Source organism: Herpailurus yagouaroundi, unplaced genomic scaffold (assembly GCF_014898765.1).
Source record: "Herpailurus yagouaroundi ecotype Mexico unplaced genomic scaffold, PumYag 67793, whole genome shotgun sequence".
In the NCBI taxonomy this organism is placed as follows: Eukaryota; Metazoa; Chordata; class Mammalia; order Carnivora; family Felidae; genus Herpailurus; species Herpailurus yagouaroundi.
Window position 1 is genome coordinate 22,705,796 of NW_024420586.1, and position 19,262 is coordinate 22,725,057.

A 19,262-nucleotide genomic window follows, 5' to 3' on the forward strand; every position below is an offset into this window, starting at 1 on the left:
AGAGCCCCATATGGAGCTCGAACCCAGGAGCCATGAGGTCATGGCCTGAGCCGAAGTCGGCCACCCAACCGACTGAGCCACCCAGGCGCCCCAAAATTGTGCACTTTAAATATGTGAAGTTCGTTGTAAGGCAGTCATGCCTCAATGAAGCAGTTAAACTAAGGATTGATGGGGGCATGGGGGAGAGGGGAAAGTGGGTGGTGGGCATGGAGGAAGGCACTTGTTGGGATGCGCACTGGGTGTTGTATGGAAACCAATTTGACAATAAATTATATTTTTTAAAAAGTTCCAAGGGCGCCTGGGTGGCGCAGTCGGTTGAGCGTCCGACTTCAGCCAGGTCACGATCTCGCGGTCCTTGAGTTCGAGCCCCGCGTCAGGCTCTGGGCTGATGGCTCGGAGCCTGGAGCCTGTTTCCGATTCTGTGTCTCCCTCTCTCTCTGCCCCTCCCCCGTTCATGCTCTGTCTCTCTCTGTCCCAAAAATAAATTAAAAAACGTTGAAAAAAATTTAAAAAGTTCCATTCTTCTTCTTCTTCTTCTTCTTCTTCTTCTTCTTCTTCTTCTTTTCTGAACATCTCTGGTCCTGGGAGGAAACAGCAAATTTCCTCTTGCTCAAGGTGACTTTTCTTCTTTTTCTGTGTGTTTCCCGCTTCTGAGGAATCACCCAAACCACTGTACTCTTCTTTTTTTCCTCTCCTTTTGGTGCTTGGTCTCCTCTCTCATCTGTAATTCACCTGTGCCCTCGATCCATTCAATTTCATTTCTCTGTTCATTTCTTTATCCATTCAACAAACATTTGTTGGGCACCTGCTTGATGTCACATGCGATGCTAAGTTGTAGACATAAAAAAAAAGAAACATGGTTCCCATTGCCAAGGAACTCATTGTCTAGTAGGGTGGAAAGACACATATACAAAAATTACTAGAAGTCTTAAGTAATATAGAAGTTTACACAATACACAATAGGGCACAAAGAAGGAAATAGTAGTGGGTATTTTTGGTTTTGTGTCCCTTGAGTATTCATTCACACTAATCGGGTAACCACAGCCTGATTTCCTTCTGTGTGCTGTGTCAGCGTGACTATGGGTCTAAGGCGACTGTGTCTTCCCTGACCAAGAGGACTGTATATAACCCAGGCTGGAATACAGGGTTTCTCCACGGGTTTTTCATCTTGAGAAATTCAAGGATGGAAAAACAGATACAGTTGGCTTATTCCAAAACTACCTCTTGGGCCAGATGGTCATATTCTAATTCCTGCTCCCTAGATCCCGGATCTGTCCTGACGTCTGTCTATTTCTGAATCTGGTACTCCAACCTTGCAATTATATCTGTGATCCACTTCTAATAAATTTCCTTTTTTTTTTTTTTTTCCTAAATAAACCCAAGTCGGTTGCAGGTGCTTCTAAAGAGCCCTAAATGGTATAGCTTTATGGAAGAGAAGGTGCTGAAGTTATTAACATGGATATGGTACAGATGGGCCCTAGATAAAACTGAAGCTGGGGAGATTCACAAGGGCCAGACCCTGGAGTCTCTTAGGATAACGACAAGGGGATTTTCAACTAGAAAGTAATCAATCAATAAAGTCATATAGTAGAGGTTCTCAAAGTGTAGTCCTCTGGGCCAGAATTATAAGCATCACATAAAAGCTTGTTCGAAATGCACCTTCTAGGGCTCCTCTGAATCAGACCTACCAAATCAGAACATCTGAGCATAGGGTCCACCAATTTATGTTTTAAAAAGCACTCTATATAATTCTGACGCACTCTAAGATTTGAGAGTAACTATTCCACATAGTTCTTGCTGTGTGGTGGAAGGATGAGAGGTTAAAGGGTGTAAGTTTAAAGACAACGAATCCAGTTGGGACACGATTACACTAGCATATGGCCTAAACTGAGGGGCCTAAACTGACTCTAAACTGAGATAGAGTATAGGAAAAAAATTCAAGAAATTCAGTGAATCCAGAGCCAAATGGACTGCGTCATTAATAGGATGTTGGCAATGGGGAAAATGAAAGATCCAGAGTTATGTCCAGATTTCTGACCGGGATGAATGGGTGAATTGAGCTTGGAGGGAGAAGTATAGCAGGAAAAGCGGATTTTTAAAAATTGACCGAGGTGAAATTCACGTAACAGAAAAGTAACCGAGCAACCACCACCTATATCTAAATCCAAAGCATTTCCGTCACTCCAAACTGAAATCCTGTACCAATGAAGCAGTTTCGCTCCATTCCCTCATTTCCCAGCCCCTGGGAAACCCCCAATCTGTGTTTTGTCGCTAGGGATTTACCTGTTTGGCGTATTTCATGCAAATGGGATCGTACAGTATGTGAAGTACTGTGTCTGGCTATTTCTACTTAACATAATTTTTTTGAGATTCATCTACATAGTAGTATGTATCGGTATTTCATTCCTTTTAATGGCTAATATTCCACTGCATGTATATAGAGCAATTTATCCATTCATCGCTTAATGAACATGTATTTTCATATACCCGTTTTCAGTTCTTTTGGGTACGCACCTAATAGAGGAATTGCTGAATTATATGGTAACTCTGTTTAACATTAGAAAGAACTGCCGAAATGCTTTCCACAGTGACTGCATCATTTTACATTCCCGCCAACAATGTATAAGAGTTCCAATTTCTCTATATCATTACCAACACTTATTATTTTCCTTTTGTTGTTGTTGTTATAGCCATCCTAGTGATGTGAACTGAAATCTCATCGTGGTTTTCATTTGCATTTCTCCAATGACTGGTGGTGTTGAGCATTTTTTCATGTGCTTATTAGCAAGTTGTTTATCTTCTTTGGAGAAATGTGTATTTAAGTCCTTTGCCCATTTTTTAATTGGGATGTCTATCCTATAGTTCTTGAGTGGTGAGAGTTCTTTATATATTCTAAATACTAGACCTTTATCATATATATATATAATTTGTAAATCCTTCCTTTCATTCTGTGGCTTGTCTTTTCACTCTCTTGATAGTATTATTTGTTGCGCAAAAGTTTTTCGTTCTGAAGAAGTCCAATCTATCTGTTTTTCTGTTGTTGCTCATGCTATTTTGATGTCATATCTAAGATTCCATTGTACAAATCCTAAGTCATAAAGACTTACTCCTATATTTTTAATAGAAAGTTTATGGTTTTAACTATTATATTTAGGTTTTTCATTCATTTTGAGATAACTTTTGCATATGGTGTGAGGTAGGTGTCCAACTTCATTCTTTTGCATGTAGATATCCAGTGGTCCCAGAACCATTTATTTATTTATTTTAAATTTTTTTAAATGTCTATTTATTTTTGAGAGAGACAGAGACAGAGCGTGGGTGGGGGAGGGTCAGAGAGAGAGGGAGACACAGAATCCGAAGCAGGCTCTGGGCTCCAAGCCGTCAGCCCAGAGCCCGACGTGGGGCTCGAACTCACGAACTGCGAGATCATGACCTGAGCCGAAGTCAGACGCTCAACCGACTGAGCCACCCAGGCGCCCCTGGCACAAATCTGAATAAAGGAGGATTTCTTGCCCCAGGACGGAGGAATGATAATCTGCCAGTCGTGTTGGGAGTGTTAGGAGACCTGATCAAGCCACAGCATACGGTAAGCGGGTGTGGAAGAATCAGCCTTTCCCATAGAAGCAGCTTGGAAATTTCAGGGAAGACGTTGTGCTCTGGAGAGAGCCCGGAGACAGTGCTCTGCGAAGTGTTTGAGGATACAAGAGAGGTTATTTAGAGGAGAATGAGGGACCTTGGGGAAAGGATTGGAGGGAAGGCAACAGTGTGAGAAATATCCAGGGAGAATGACAATCACGAGTGATAATAATAATGTGTGTCAGAAGCCATGCCAAGGGTTTTATATATTTATTTTCTTTCATTACTACCCTCACTTCACAATGTAGGCGTTATCGCTCTTTTTCATATGAAGAAACGGACAATGGGGGCACGCGGAATCTTGTTTAAAGTCACGTATCCAATCAATTTTCCCATATTTGACTTCGAGGCTTAATCTTTCAATCCGCGAAAGGATAGAAGGGGAGTGGGTGCTGGAAAAGCTCCCATTTTGGTCAGTGGCCTCCAATGACCTCCTTGGTCTCCAGGGAGACTTCATGGGTTCATCTCACTGAAAACCTAGAAGTGTGTTCATGAGGTCTTCTGGCTGGAAGGGACCCTCGGTCAGGGTCAGCAGTCTGCCCTCGGATTTCCAGATGATCGGCCAGCAGGAGGAGGTCGCGGACAGGCCCCTGGGGAACCCTCAGAAAATGTCACAATTAACAGGATTGCTGAGACCAGAGATGATGGCTTCTCTGCTTTTGTTTGTTTTTTTTCCTCTCTCTCTTTCCTTCTCAACACCGGCCATGCCCCTCCCACAACCTAAAAGCTTTTTAGGTTTTGCCAGCTGTGGCGAAAGCATGGCTCGTACTCAGATCCCTTCAGATTTCTCTTACTGTTTCTGCACCCCCCCCCCTTCCTGGTTTGGATGTGTGTTTGCTTCCAAAGGCCACATCTGAGGCTCTTCTGATGACCTGCTTTCTTTGCCTGGGACAGCTTTAAGCCAGTGACTGATGGATGGGGCAATACGAAAGCTCAGCTTCCTTGCCGCAAGTCGGGACATCTTGGAGGCATAACTTAACCATAAAGCTCCCTTGAGGGATCACCTTGCCTGACGTCTCACTATGCTTTGGCTTCTTTCCCTTCTCTGTCCTGCTTCCCCCACTTCCTTCCTAATTTCTTCTGGGAGCCCTTTTTACATAAATCACATACTTATGAATCCTCAACGTAGGGTCTGCTTCTGGGGAGCTCAAGACAGGAAATCAGATGGCTATTAAAGGGAAATTCAGTTCGATAGACATTTTGAGGCTAAAGTTGAAAATGTATTTTAAAAACAAAAACACATGGACAATTTAAGTACTAAAATAAAGCATGGATAAATTCCTTTATAATACAGAAGTGGAGAAAGCTTTTGGACATAGGCCTTAAAAATCAAGAAGGAATGATGGGGCGCCTGGGTGGCTCAGTCAGTTGAGGGTCCGACTTCAGCTCAGGTCATGGTCTCGTGGGTCATGGGTCCAAGCCCCACGTCGGGCTCTGGGCTGATAGCTCGGAGCCTGGAGCCTGCTTCAGATCCTGTGTCTCCCCCTCTCTCTGCCCCTCCCCCACTCCCGCTCTGTCTCTCTCTGTCTCTGAAAAATGAATAAACATTTAAAAAAAATAAGGGAGTGAAAAGAGAAGATAGATAAATTCTACTACACAAAAATGAAAATTAAATTTTCTTATAAAACATAAGTAGGGGGGCCTGGGTGGGTCAGTCAGTTAAGCGATTCTATAAACAGAATACCCTAAAAAAACTTCATTAAAAAAACATTATATCTAGGAAACGAATTCTAGTAAAGTTGCAGGACACAAAATCATATCCAAAAATCTGTTGCATTTCTACACACCAACAATGAATTGTCTGAAAAAGAAGTTAGGAAACAATCCATTTACAATAGCACCAAAAAGCATTAAGCACTTGGAAATAAACTTAACTAAAGAGATCAAATACTTGTATGCTAAAAACTACAAAACATTGATGACAACAATTAAACAATACAAAATCAAATGAAATGACATTCTATGTTCAAGGAATGAAAGAATTAATATTGTTAAAATTTCCATATCACTCAAAGTTTTCTACAGATTTAATGCAACACCTATCAAAATTCTAATGGCATTTTTTTTTTAATTTTTTTTTTCAACGTTTATTTATTTTTGGGACAGAGAGCATGAACGGGGGAGGGGCAGAGAGAGAGGGAGACACAGAATCGGAAACAGGCTCCAGGCTCTGAGCCATCAGCCCAGAGCCTGACGCGGGGCTGGAACTCACGGACCGCGAGATCGTGACCTGGCTGAAGTCGGACGCTTAACCGACTGCGCCACCCAGGGGCCCCTAATGGCATTTTTTTTTCACAGAAACAGAAAATATTTCTAGAATTTATATGGAACCACAAAGACCATGAATGGCCAAATCAACCTTGAGAAAGAAGAACAAAGCTGGAGGCATCATCCTTCCTGATTTCAAAATATATTAGCAAGCTATAATAATCAAAACAGTATGTATGAGACTAACATAAAGACAGACGTATCGACCAATGGAACAGAATAAAGAGCGAAGAAATAAATTCCCATATATATATAGTCAACTGGTCTTTGACAAGGAAGCCAAGAATACACAATGGAGGAAAAAGTCTCTTCAACAAATGGTGTTGGGAAAGTGAGATATCCACATGCAAAATAATGAAATTAAGCCTTTATTTTACACCATACACAGGTATCAATAAAATAAATTATAGGTTTAAATGTAAGACCCCAAACTGTAAAACTCCTAGAAGAAAACATAGGTTGAAACGCTTCATGACATTGGTCTTGGCATCAGTTTCATGGATAAGACACCAAAAGCACAGGCCAAAACACACACACACACACACACACACACACACACACACACATTAAACTAAAAAGTTTCTTCACAGCAAAGGAAAAAAAAATCAAGAGTGAAAAGGCAACCTACAAAATGGAAGAAAATATTTACGAAGTACACATCTGAGAAGGAGTTGATATCCAAAACATAACGAACTCCTTCAACTCAATTGTAAAAAAACTAATAACCCAATTTAAAAATGGCCTAAGGACTTGAATAGACATTCTTCCAAAGAAGACATACAAATGGCCAACAGGAATATGAAAAAAACATGCTCAACATCACTAATTATCAGCGGAATGTAAATCAAAACCACAATAAGGTCACAACTGTCAGGGTGGCTATTATTTAAAAAAAAAAAAAACACAAGGCAGCAAATGTTGGCAAGTATGTGGAGAACTTGAAACCCTTGCACACATGGGGCGCCTGGGTGGCGCAGTCGGTTAAGCGTCCGACTTCAGCCAGGTCACGATCTCGTGGTACGTGAGTTCGAGCCCCGCGTCGGGCTCTGGGCTGATGGCTCAGAGCCTGGAGCCTGTTTCCGATTCTGTGTCTCCCTCTCTCTCTGCCCCTCCCCCGTTCATGCTCTGTCTCTCTCTGTCCCAAAAATAAATGAACGTTGAAAAAAAAAAAAAAAAGAAACCCTTGCACACAATGTTGGTGGAAGTGAAAAATAGTGCAGGCTTTTTGGAAAATAGTATAAAGGTTCCTCAAAAAATTAAAACTAGAACTACCATATAATCCAGCAATCCTCTTTCTGGGTACTTATCCAGAAGAAATGACATTAGGATCTCAAACAGATATTAGCACTCTTAGGTTCATTCAAACATTGTTTACCGTAACCAAGACGTGGAAACCTAAATGTCGATGAACAGAGAAATGACTTACAAAATATATGGTATATACATACAACGGAATACTATTTGGTCTTTGAAAAAAAGGAAATGCCACAATATGTGACAACATGGAGGAACACTGAGGACATTATGCTAAGTGAAATGAGCTAGTCGGAGAAAAACAAATATTGCCTGATTCCATTTGTTTGAGGTATCTAAAATAGTCAACTTCATAAAATCAAAGAATGAAATGGTGGTTGCCAGAGGCTGGAGAAAGGGGGAAATAAGGAGTTAGTAATCAATGCGTATAACATTTCAGTTAAGCAAGAGGAATAAATTCGAAAGATCTATGCAACAGGGGCGCCTGGGTGGCTCGGTCGGTTAAGCGTCCGACTTCGGCTCAGGTCATGATCTCACGGTTCATGAGTTGGAGCCCCACGTAGGGCTCTGTGCTGAGAGCTCAGAACCCGGGGTCTGCTTCGGATTCTGTGTCTCCCTCTCGCTCTCTGCCCCTCACCCACTCGTGCTCTGTCTCTCTCTCTCAAAAATAGATAAACATTTAAAAATTTAAATAAAATAAAGATCTACTGTATAACATTGTACATATAGTAAACAATATATTGTACACTTAAAATTTTGTAAAGAGGTTAAACCTCATATTAAGTGTCCTTGCCACAATAAAATAAAAGTAGGAAAATAAATAAATATATGAACTTTTTTCAAATTGAGAAGAAAGATACCAAAAGCCCAACAGAAAAACGAGAAAAAGATGTGACAGAGAAATTGCAGGGAGAAACATAAAACGGCCCTTACACATAGGAAAATATGCTTAAAATCACTCAGAAATATAAATTACTACTACCCAAAGATCCTTTATGCTTATTAATTGGCATAAATGAAATGTTTGGGGCACCTGGGTGACTCATTCGGTTAAGCATCCAACTCTTGATCTCAGCTCAGTTTTCGACCTCAGGGTTGTGAGTTCAAGCCCCTTGTTGGGCTCTGCACTGGGTGCAAAGCATACTTAAAAAAAAATTTTTTTTAATGAAATGCTTGACCAAACGCTCTGTTGCAAGATAGTGCCCAAGCATATGCACACTCATCGTTAATGACGGGAAGTGCAAAACGGCACAAACGCTTTGGTGAGATTTTGGCAATACGGAATGGAATTAAATACATACATACTCTTTTACTCAGCCGCACTGAAAATATACCTCCACAAGACTAACACAATATATTCCTAAGTTTATTAGTCATGTATTATTTATCACATGACTGAAAATAATGCATCTCTGTTCCTGTAGAGTGGTCGAACAAACTAGCCCCACAATGGAGTACGATACAGCTATAAAGAAGGAATGGAGACAAACTCCATGAATCGAAACTGAGTACTTTCCGGGGCACCTGGATGGCTCAGTCAGTTAAGCGTCCAAGTCTTGATTTCAGCGCAGGTCATGATCTCACTGGTTCGTGAGTTCAAGCCCCAGATCTCTCTCTCTGCTCCTCCCCTACTCGTTCTCTCTCTCTCAATCTTTCTCTCGCAAAATAAATAAATAAACCTGAAAAAAAAAAAAAACCTGAGTACTTCCCAAGATTTATTAAACAAAAAAAAAAAAAAAAAAAAAAAAAAGAATCAAGGTATAGAACAGTCTACAGTCGGCTACATTTTGTGTACGAAAGAAGGGAGAAAAAACCACTTGCCACACACATAGGTATAACAACGTGTGTCTACACACATACACATTATTTACATTGTGTATATTGTGTATATATATATATATGTGCATATATATATAAAACATAAAACAATATATAACCCCATATGTATAGTTACATGTACATGTGCTTAATATTTGCAAAACAAAAAAAAATGCAGGAAGGACCATCAGAAACATAAAATTTGCTACTATGGAGGTATGAATGGAGAGAAAGGTATCAAGATGGCACTGAGACTTGTTTGAGGATGACTTTCTGTGTAGTTCTCGCTTTTGAAATCTATTAATAGCTTACATATTCAAGACTAAAATTACATCAAAAAAAGCAAAAAAAAAAAAAAAATCAAATCCTAATATGGACCATAAGCGGAAACCGATGAACCTTGCTGTGTATCAAAGAATAGATAGTGCACCTGGGTGGCTCGGTCAGTTGAGGGTCTGACTTGGCTCAGGTCATGATCTCAGGTTTGTGAGTTCAAGCCCCACCTGGGGCTTGCTGCTGTCAGTGCAGAGCCTGCTTTAGATCGTCTGCATCCTTCCCCCCCTCCACCTTTCCCCCGTTTGCACTCTCTCTCTCTCTCTCAAAAATAAACAAACATTAAAAAACTTGATAATATAATCACACAGGGAAAAAAACCATAAATCCTTTCAAGCAACTTATGAGCACTGTTCTCTGACTCCAATATGCTATATATTTAGTGGCATATATTCTAAAGGTAAAAAGAGCTGCTATATATATATATATATATATATATATATGATACACTCTCTAAAAACTAAAATGCAAGAAAACCATTTCCATATATATAAGATATATATATCTTAAACTTTACTCCGTAGATTTATTGTCAATACTATCGGTTTGGTTGAAATATATTGTAGGATAAAGCAATTTGACAATTTGGGCATGAATGAGAAAATTACTGTATTTTACTGTAGCAGGAAATAAGTAAAAATTTATAGGCCTGTGATACCCAGAGAGAGGGAGGGGTGGAGAAAAGAAGTGAGAGGAGAAGAAGGAGAAAAGGAGGAGAAGGAGGATTTTGACTGTGGTACTGTGGTTATTTAAGAGAATGTCCTTGATCTCAGGACACGTACAGTGAAGTATTCAGTAATGGGGCTTGATGTTGCCAACTTACTTTCATTTTAGAGTGTTCAGTTCAGAAAACAAAAAACCAGAAACAAAACACATAGGGACACCCGGGTGACTCAGTCGCTTAAGTATCCAACTTCGGTTCAAGTCAGGATCTCACAGTTCGTGGGTTCGAGCCCCACGTCAGGCTCTGTGCTGACAGTGTGGAGCCTGGTGCCTGTTAGTTCTGTGTCTCCCTCTGTCTCTCCCCCTCTGCCACTCATGCTCTGTCTCTGTCTCTCAAAAATAAATAAACATCAAAAAATTTAAGAGAAAAAAGCATATATGCACATGCATGTAGAAAGAAAGAGAGAGAGAGGGGCGCCTGGGTGGCTCAGTCAGTTAAGCGGCCGACCTCAGCTCAGGTCATGATCTCGCAGTTCATGGATTTGAGCCCCGCATAGGGCTCTGTGCTGACAGCTCGAAGCCTGGAGCCTGCTTCGGGTTCTGTGTCTCCCTCTCTCTCTGCCCTTCCCTGCTCGCGCTCTGTCTGTCTCTCTCTCTCTGAAAAATAAACATTTAAGAAAAGAAAAGAAAGAGAGAGAGTAAAACAGATGGGGCAAAATGTAATCAATCGGTGAATCTGAGTGAAGAACGTAAGAGAGATCCTTACACTTATACGTGGAACTTGAAACCAAATCAAAGTAAAAGATTCGCATACAAAAAGTTACTCCAAAAATACTACCTTCGCAGCGGGTGCAACATTTGAGAGCAGGCCAGGTGGAAGGGTTTCCCTTTGTGCTCAAATCTTAACCCCGGTGCAGGAGGCAGGGTGATCAGAAAACAGAAAAAGGTCCCGTTCCGAATCCCCAAGTCCATCCTTCCATAATGGAGAACACATGTCTCGCAGGATGGAAACGTCTCTGGGTTTTGTCATTAGACGTCAGTAGGGCGTTAACTGCACAAAGCAAATGTGCAATTTGGTGTTTCAGGGGATGGTGTTTTAGAGGTCGAACAACAAGTGCTGAAACCAGGTATGGGCCACACCCCAGCTTCGGTTGATTGTGCCTGCGACAGGGAGGGGTCTGGTGTATACATCAGGACGCGTGTATGTGCACAGAGGTCCAAGCCCCAAAGAGGGAAGGAGTGGAGGAATTCAAGGAACTTGACCACAGGAGCGTTCTCCTGAATGAAAGCCCCAGAGGGGGAGCAGCAGGAGGCCACAGCATCAGGCCTTTGCCACCGCCTCATTAACACATCATTAAGAAGAGTCCATTCTACCTAAGCCAGTGCTTCCCAGAAAAATGGGTTATTTCAGTCCCCTTAAAATTCATAAATGCTGCCCAGAAAGCCCCAGGTTTCCTGTAATGTCTGTTAAAAATTCTGGATATTCTAGCAACAATATCCAACCGCCACTGGAGAGAAGGCATAACATTGGATTGAATATTCAGTCTCTGGGGATCATTCCTAAAATACCTGATAGTCTCTTAAAAATGTGTAATATGGCAAACCGTAAGAGACTCTTAAACACTGAGAACAAACTGAGGGTTGATGGTGGGGGGGAGGGGAAAGTGGGTGACGGGCACGGAGGAGGGCACCTGTTGGGATGAGCACGGGGTGTTGCATGGAAGCCAATTTGACAATAAATTACATTTAATATAAAAAATAGGGGCGCCTGGGTGGCGCAGTCGGTTAAGCGTCCGACTTCAGCCAGGTCATGATCTCGCGGTCCGTGAGTTCGAGCCCCGCGTCGGGCTCTGGGCTGATGGCTCAGAGCCTGGAGCCTGTTTCCGATTCTCTGTCTCCCTCTCTCTCTGCCCCTCCCCCGTTCATGCTCTGTCTCTCTCTGTCCCAAAAATAAATAAACGTTGAAAAAAAAAATTTTTTTTTTAAAAATTAAAAAAAAAATAGAATACATCTTGGGAAGGAAGAAAAAATGTGTAATACGTCTCATTCTCTAAAAACTAAAATGCAAGAAAACCATTTCCATTATGAGGGTTTGGGTGGGGTTTTTTCTTTTTGAATTATCAAAACTCAAAGGGTTTACTCTATAGTGAATGTAAGTTGAGGTTGGCCTTGATTCCTGAAGCGTTGTTTCTCTAGGGCTGTAAAACTACTTTTATTTCAGAGTATCTTCTATTTCACAGGAAGGAAGGAAATTGACATTTACTCCAGAATGAAGCTCATTCCAAACTCAGAAGAGAAAGAAAGAAAACACTAGGAGAGTCTTTTGCACTAGAAAGGAATAGCATTAGCACCATTTTGTCCATGTCCCCCTGGGTTGTTTTTGTCACTGAGAATTTCTTACTGCAACTATTTTTTCCTTTCTTCATTTCCCAGTCGTTTCTTCTTTTTATAGAATAGAATGCTCACAATATTACCCCAATGAGGCAGATCCTGTCTTATTCTCTCCTTGCCACTGAAAGGCCATATAAAAGCGTTGCAGAAAGTTTGGCAAAACGATGAAGAAAACCCATCGAACATCTCACCATCCTACAACGAGGGCGCTGTCCAATTCTGTGCATTTCTTCCCAGCCTCTGTTCGTGGCCCCACGTTTTTACATAGTCCCAAAGTGTGTGCAAGTGGGGGCTTTTTACTCACCTTTACATATCTCATCGTGTAAGTGCCTACTTCCAACGTTATAATTCTTAGTGCTAAGATGACATCCAATAAAGTGGCTATGGCGTCATTTCTCTGCCATTAAACAGCTAGATTGCTCCCTATTTTTCAACATTAAGCAAATCGTGTCAAAAATTTCTTCACCTCTACAGCGTTCACTTTCTCTTTCGATCGTTTCCTTAAGATAAATCCCTAATAGAATATGAGTGCTTTTATGGCAATTGACCTGTCTTGTCAAATCGCTTTCTGAAAGTACCGTTAATCAAATGACAACCTTTCAGTGTCAAGTACCTTCCAGATCTGCCACATTCTCCTCAGCACTCCTGCACATGATTATCTTAATCATCATGCTTTGGGTCCATTTAGTAGATGAGACGTGGCCTCATTTAGTATTCTATGCCATCACCTATTTGATTTTTTTTTTAATTTTAAAGGCTTTATTATTATTATTATTATTATTATTATTTTTTAGAACAGGTTCACTGTAAAATGAAGAGGAAAATTTTCTATATACCCGCTGTCCCACACATGCATAGCCTCCCCCCCCTTATCAACATCCCACAGTAGAGTGGTACATTTATTACAATTGATGAATCTGCGTTGACCTGTCATTATCGCCCAGCGTCCATGGTTTCCATCGGGGAGCCGCTGTTGATATCGTACATTCTAGGCATTTGGACAAACGTATCATGACACGTATCCACCATCAGAGAATCATACAGAGCAGTTTCACTATCCTAAAAATCCTCTGCACTCTGCCTATTTATCCTTTCCTCCTCTCCAGTCCCAGGCAACCACTGATCTTTTATGGTCTCCATGGTTTTGCCTTTACCAGAATGTCCTATAGTTGGAATCAGACAGTATGTAGCCTGTTCAGATTGGCTTCTTCCGTTAGTAACATGTATTTAAGATTTTCTCCATGTCTTTTCATGGCCTGGCTACTTGTTTCTTTTTAATACTGAATAATATTCCATTAGCTGGATGCACCATAGTTTATTTTATCCATTCACCCGCTGAAGAACATTTTGGTTGCTTGTACGTTTGGCATTCATGAATGACGCTACTGTAAATATCATGTGCAGGCTTTTGTGTAAATATTCTATTTGATTTTTTTAATGTTTATTTCTGAGAGAGAGAGCATGAGCGGGAGAGGAGCAGTGGGGCGGGGTGGGGGGGGGCAGAGGATCCGCAGCGGGCTCTGCACTGACCGCGGCGAGCCCGACATGGGGCTCAAACTCACAAAGTTCATGAGATCGTGACCTCAGCTGAAGTCAGACGCTCAACCGACTGAGCCACCCAGGTGCCCCATTCTGTTTGATTTTTATTTGCCCGTCTTTAATTGGAACCAAAGTTGAGACTTTCATCTTATTTGTATTTTCTAAAGTAGGGAATTTTTGTGTGAATTTTCTTTGTCCCAATCTTCTATTGATATCTGCATGTTTTATATTCTGGTCAATTTCTACTTTTGAATTGGTGGGGGGGTTTAAAACTCACATCCCTGCAAATCATTACCTGAAGCATTCTTCTCAGTATGTGGCTTGCTGTTTGATCTTGCTTTTCAAAACGATGGTCTTGATGTTTGTATGATTGAGTCTATCTTTCCTCTTGTGCTTCCTTCGAAGGCTTTAAAGTTTTTAAAGTTAACTCTCCTCCAGAAACCTGAAAGATATTCGAATACTCTTCTACGTAACTTGCCTATATGCTTATAATTTATTTTGGTGAATTCTGTGACATTCACTTCTAAGTTGTTCTTTTTCTACGTTGCCCACCACTTATCTGGGTTGCAATATTTTAGATGCCTCCTTTATGTTATCTGTGATCAGATCGATTTCTGGATTTTCCTTTCTCTTCCATTGATCAATGCCAGCTCTTCCTCTACTACTATGCTCTTTATGTTTTTGTTGGTGACGAACAGGCATTTGGATGGCATCTGTAATGGGGTCTGTATTAGCTCAGGTTGTTCTGACAAAATACCACAAACTGGGTGGCTTAAACAACGGACACATATTTCTCGTGGTTCTGGGGGCCAGGAGTCCAAGATCAAGGTGCCATTTGACTCACTTGATAGTGAGGGCTCTCTTCCTGACTTGCGGATGGCTGCCATCTTGCTGTATTTTCACATGGCAAAGAGAAAAGAAGGAACTCTCTGGTGCCTCTTCTTATAAGAACACTAATCCCATCAGATCAGGGCCCCACCCTTATGAACTGATTTAACTTTAATTGCTTCCTGACTCTAAATACAGTCACCTTGGGGTTTGGGGCTGTAACATGAATTTGCAGGGGACACCATTCATCCAGAGTGGGGTCACGTTTCCCAACAAGCATCCAGTCCACTTATGTTCCTGACCCTATGGTTTCAGACTGCTGAAGATTCTAAAAGCCAGCCACAGCCCCCAGCATCTATTTCTAATCATGGTTCTAGATCCTCAGTCTCAGCCTCTACTCCCGTGATTTGTCTCTGGCCTGTTTTGATCATGCCAGCCCTGTACATCCCTCCTGACTTTCGGAATCTCAGTAACCCTGCATGGCTCTGGCTCTCTACTCCATTCTTCCTTGGAGATCCTGTGGCCTCAGGTGAAAACCTTTATTGAACTGTCATCAGGCTGACCCCCAACTCCCTGCAGATCTCGAGTTTCTTCTAAAAGGGTAAGGCACGTAATGGCCCCACAATTCACCTTCCAGTTGCACACTGACTCATAATACAGGGCTCTATGACACCTTTATCTCTGATGACTGTGGTTTAGGTCAATGTAATGGGCCTGTATGTCAGGCTTCTTAAGTAGGAACCTTAGGACAGGGCTTTCCATATGTAAGGGATGGCTAAAATCAATACTGCTTGCATGTAATAGTCTCTTGCCATGTCTTCAAGACCGTTCTCTTACTCTACATGCTATTCCACATCCCTTTTGAAGAGCTTGGTGTTCTCATTGTTAGGTTTCCATCTGGTTGAACATGTCAGCATGACGACGGAGACCCTCTCCTTAAGTTTTGGAATCTTCAAGGCCACGGAGAAAAACTAGATCCTATTTGGAAGGATGGACGTTCTTCAACAACTCATTCACCCCCAGAAAACATGGTCTTTTGTTCTTCATTATGAAAAATCTCTTAAAACGGCCGCTGAGAATAGGAGTCTTTGGCCAGGGACTATTTTATTTGCCCCTCCCTCTGCAGCTCAAAATGTAGTACCTGGCCCATAGTAGACACCGAACAGATATGTATGGAAGACAAGAAAGACAAGGTGCATTGAAGCCTGGGAGCCGAGATCAGTTTTTAATTTTATATATTTGAGTTACTCGATGGTTTCTTGAATGTGTGACCCCTTCGCCATAGGTACACCAAGATGCTGCTCACAGAGACAAAATGCTGAGTCACAGGGTCATCCTTCCAGTGGTTTGGCCAGAAGTGTGCTTTCCAAAGAAGGGTCTACCAAAGATCTCTGCCTAAAATTTAGAAGAGGGAAGGAGGCTTGTACTCATTCTTCAGTTCTGTGGGTATTTAATGTAGTTCCAAAGATGAGTAAAAGTAATGTGCCCCCATTAGACACTGTTCGTGTCGAAGAAAGATGACTCCAAAATTAATGTTGAGCCTGCATTTTTATTTACTTATTTATTTATTCATTCATTCATTCATTCATTTACTTACTTTTGAGCCTGCAGTTTTAAAGGTGAAATTGCTTTACGTATTTTGAAGACAGTGGAGATCGGTGATAAGACATTTACTATCCTTTCCTAGTCCACCCCACCCCCCAAATTGGACCTTACAAAAGTTATAAGATTGATGTTCCCACGACTTGGCTTCAAAAACAGCATCACATCATTCAGACACATCACTTAGAAATTGTAATGCATGGAGTTGAGGATCAGGAATCAATCTGGTGTCAATTCACGTCAAGTTCCTGCTGTGAGAACTTTCTATTTTATAGCCTTTCTTATCTGAACATTTTAAATCTGTGTGGCTTGACAGACAGTCTATTTGAAAGTTGTTAACAAAAAGTTTCATGGCTAAAGCACCATACTCTTGGTAGCCAAACAACTTGTGCTACCTACCCCACAGATGGTAGAACATTCTCAGAATTCTGTTCAGGGCTCCCAGGAACGTGGTCTTAGGGACTTAGCAGGGCTCTTACATTTTGAAGATAGAAAGTCCTGAGAACGAAGAAGCAAACGGAAATTCATGAGTATGAAATCTGCACCCATCGATATGACCGTGCTGCAGTTAAAAAAAAAAATTTAATGTTTATTTGACAGACAGAGAGACAGAGAGGGAGACACAGAATCGGAAGCAAGCTCCAGGCTCCGAGCTGTCAGCACAGAGCCCGACGCAGGGCTCGAACTCACAGACCGCGACGTCATGACCTGAGCCAAAGTCGGACGCTTGACCCACTGAGCCACCCAGGCGCCCCTGGCGTTGCTGCAATTTACTGTTGAGGATTCCAAGGCACCAAACAGAGGGAGTGCCTCAGCACAGTGCTTTTCCAACTTGAATGTGTACTTGGATCACCGGGGGATTTTGTTAAATGTAGATTTTAATTCAGTAGATCTGGGGCGAGGCCCGAGATTCTGCATTTTCTAACACTCCCAGGTGATGCTGATGACCCGTGGACCACACTCCGAGGAGAGTAGTCTTTTTATGATTTCTTTATGTACATCTTGTTGGTTGAAAGAAAAAAAAAATTGTTGCTGTTTATAAAGCCATGAGTGATAAAACAAGATAAAAAATAAAAAAGGTGAAGAAATTGAGATTTTTGCCAATTGACACACGTTACCGCATAACTTTCAGATGCACAATATTTACATATTCGATTTACGTATGTTGTGAAATGATTGCCATGACAGCTTCAGCTAACATCCGTCTTCTAACCTACGTACAGTAAAAAGGAGAAAAAGGAAACTATTTTCTCCCTGTGATGGAAACTCTTGGGATTCACTCTCGTAACAACTGCCCGGTAATATCACACAGTAGGGTTGGCTACAGCCGTCATGCTGTATGTTACATCCCTGTTACATTCTCTTATAACTGAAAGTTTGTACCTTTGATCACCTTCCTCCACTCCCCCCGCCCCCGCCTCCCTCTGCCTCTGGTCACGACAATGCTGAGGTTAAGGAGGGGAAAGTAGGAAAAGAAGAAAGGAAAAACGCAGAAGTCTAGAAGGATCAGATGGTGCGGGAACTGCAAACCGTCGTGACCTTGAACAATTGCTAGAGAAGGGAAAGCATTTCTGTACTTTTTAATGTCCAGAACAAGATGAAACACTTGGCCTGTTACAAATCTTCCGGTGTTTGTGAGATAAAGCCTTCTCGGTGTTCAGCAGAAGCAAGCGCCAGGGGCATCATTTCCTGTGGGTGAAGCAGTGTTCTGAGAGGAAATAGAATGGTTAACTCTTCGCTTTAATTTTTTTTTTTTTTTTTAAATCACACATGCGTCTGTGTAGGCCAACGGCAGAGCGCCAACATGTAGATTTACGGCTCTCTGATGCTCTCGCTTATTTCAAGGATAAGATTTAGGATCTCTAGGATGGGAGGACTGCACATCCTTCAGTATGGATTATCTATATAGAGATAAATCATGTATATGTATCCAGCCCAGGAAAAGTTTGGGTAACAGGTTACATGAAAAGGTATGGAATGATTTTGTCCAAAGTTGAGTACAAGGCCTCCATTAGGCACAGTCCCCCAAGGTTTGCTAAGATGTAGGCTAACTGGTCCTTCAGTTACTCACCCCATCTCCAATCTTCAGAATATATATATGAGGCTAGATGGCCACTAATGTGATCTTCAGCTTTACGTGTTACCCCAAGGCGAACCAGTAGAAAAACCATCGATCTGAGCCTCTTCCAAATTATTGACCCACAGAATTTTGAGCAAATAAAGTGGTTGTTGTTTCCATCTACTAAGATTTGGAGTGTTTTAACCCACTAAGTCTGTATGCAACAGTAGATAACTGATATCGATCCTGGTAGAGTAGATCTTGAGGGCATGGCATGGAGAGGAGCATCAGTACTGGGTCAAACCGTACTGCCACCTTTGGGCAAGCAAAGTCAAGTCCTTGCTATGAAGGGGATCCTTGAAAGGACTCCACCCAAAAAAGCTACCTGCTGGGGTAAAAAAAAAAAAAAAAAAAAAGACCCCACAAGAATAGAGATTATGGGAAGCCCCCTAGAAGCAGAAGATGAGACGTATTATTAACAGAGGTCTGCCAGAAAGCTTAAAGGTAACAGAAAGGTATAGTGAGGTAGCTTCCACCAAAGCACTTCATGGAAGGTATCCAACAGTCAAGAGAAACATCGACAACACCAATCCAAGCTCTCTTTTCTCCATCCTTTCCTTAGCGGAGCCACTGGTGGAAGTCGAATAAAGAGTAGAGTAGAATAAACCTGTTGTGCGCTTGTATGAAATCTGGGCAATTCCGTAACTCGCAAAACTTACATTTACATTTAAAGACCTTTCAAAGAATATTCTATGCACAATAGGTGGCTTATGGACACCTAATAAAAATTAAATGATATTATCTTATTCATTCATTCATCCATCCATTCATTCAATAAACACAGATTTAGGGTGATTTTCCCCAGGCAAGC

General features: G+C 41.5%; 1 pseudogene; it reads left to right on the forward strand.

The window, feature by feature from the left end:
• The window catches only part of LOC121026012 (nucleoplasmin-3-like), a 62,075-nt pseudogene that overhangs the window by 16,116 nt on the left and 26,697 nt on the right, over positions 1–19,262 (forward strand).